This window comes from Leptonychotes weddellii, chromosome 2, assembly GCF_054177405.1.
Source record: "Leptonychotes weddellii isolate Sample4059 chromosome 2, ASM5417740v2, whole genome shotgun sequence".
Taxonomy (NCBI): Eukaryota; Metazoa; Chordata; class Mammalia; order Carnivora; family Phocidae; genus Leptonychotes; species Leptonychotes weddellii.
In genome coordinates, this window is record NC_138370.1 from 5,220,148 (window position 1) to 5,222,407 (window position 2,260).

Consider the following 2,260-nt stretch of genomic DNA (forward strand, 5'->3'; position numbering starts at 1 on the left):
CCTTTTCCCTATTGGAAAATTATTTCCAAGTTCTTCCATAGGACTCCAGAAATATGCATTTCTATGAGAAAGATCTTTGTGTTCAAGGTCAGCACCTCCAGGGGTAGAAAACCCCTTTGTCAGGGAGGGAAGCAAAGGGGGAATGAGCCTTGTCTTATAGGCACACACATCCAGTTTTGCCTCTTAACAGGTTGTGTGACCCCAGGTAGATTACCCAATTCCTCTCTGAGCCACTGTTACCTTACATTTAGAACAGTATGGCCATGATGTTATACTTGTACAATTCTGAAAATCAGAGAGAAAACAGGACAGTACTGTAGAAAGTCTCTGAAGTTTTACTATTTTTACGTGCATAGAAAAGGACTTCCATTTTATCTCAGTCTCTGTGTTCTTCAGGTCCTACTAATGAATTAGTACAGTTGGTAGTGAAGGGAAGGATGGAGGTATTCAGAGAAATGCCTCATGTCTGTCTGGCTCTGACTTCTTGGTTAGTTTGAGATGACCTCTGTGATGTGTCAGGACATCCTCCTTAGTTTTCCTCACATTTGCAGCCACGGCCAGTGACATGTGTGGTGGTGGTTATTTATTCTCATGGTACCTGTTAACTGCTCTAAGCTTTTGTTGGAATTGAGTGGGAGGGGTGAATTTTTCTGGAAGTGATGCTCTTCCTTTGAAACCTGTTGAAGGGAAAGGTGCCAAGGCACTGATCCTTACTTCACTGGATTTCAGTTCTTGTTCATGTTGATGCTTTTGTCTGTCATAGCCAAGTATTTTGAAATTCTAATTTCTGATCTGTAGGCTAATATGACTGAAAGAGGGCTTGTCATTTTTCCATTAATTGTCTGTGTGCTATCCTGTGGAAGTCCCTCTGTAGCAATTTTTGGCTCTTAGGTGCCCTCCTCCATGTTGGTGGCCATTCAAGCCCCTTTTCCGTTTGGTATGAAGATGGGAACAATACAAACACTAAACAGTACTTGTCAAGCTTATTCATCTTTTGCTTCATTCATTTCTTTTTTTTTTAATTCATATAGCCAGCATACAGTAAGTACATAATTAGTTTCAAATGTAGTGTTCAATAATTCATCAGTTGTGTACAACACAAAATGTTGATATTGCAGCAATCTGTAATGTAAGGTTAACCTTAGAAAAGGGGTATTCATAGAAAGCCAGAAATAACAGCTCCTCTGATGTATATTGGGCATTGGTTGTGTTCTGGGCTCTGTAAGGGATAAGGTACACCCCTAACTTCAAGAACTTAAGATGTCATGTCTGAGAGAGACATATATTTTTAATGTCATAAACTATGTCATCACTCATAATGGATGCATCAGGAAAAGGCCTCTAAATACAAAAGTGGGAGATCTTGACCCCAAGGAATAAAAAGGAGTGTGTTGAAGAGAAGGAAGAATGAGCAGCTGCCAAAGGGATATTTGCTGGCTGGAGTTGAATGGAGCTGCAATTCCTTCACAGCAAGTGAAGCAGCTCAACCAAGGGCTCTGAAAGCAACATGGTATATATATACAATAGAATATTACACAGCCATCAAAAAAAATGGAATCTTACCATTTGTAATGACATGGATGGAACTAGAGGGTATTATGCTAAGCGACATAAATCAGTCAGAGAAAGACAATTGTATGTTTTCACTCATAATTTAAGAAACAAATCAAAAGGATCATGGGAAGGGGGAAAAAATAAAATAAGATGAAATCAGGGAGGGAGACAAACTATAAGCGACACTGAACTCCAGGAAACAAACTGAGAGTTGCTGAAGGGGAGGTGGGTGGGGGGATGGGGTAACTTGGTGATGGACATTAAGGAGGGCACATGATGTAATGAGCACTGGGTGTTATATGCAACAGATGAATCACTGAACTCCACCTCTGAAATTAATAATACATTATATGTTAATTAATTTAATTTAAATAAAATTTTAAAAAAGAAAGTAACATGAGATCCACAATGAGCTGCTGCATGAATGTTTAAGTGACAGAATAGAGAAAAGTGGGTTTATCTTCATTGTCATAAATCTGAGTGCATAATCTGAAGTAAGGATCATTTTTTACCTTGGAATTTAAAAGCTTTTATAACCATGTGAATAAATACTCTGGAGGTTTAGAAAATCTAATTTGGTTCTGGGAATTTATATGGTCTACCTGAGTATACCTCACTCCAATGAAAATAAGCCGTGTGATCTGTAAACATATTGCACCTTCTCTAGATTCTCTTCTTTGAACCCTACTGCCTCAATCTCTAGTAT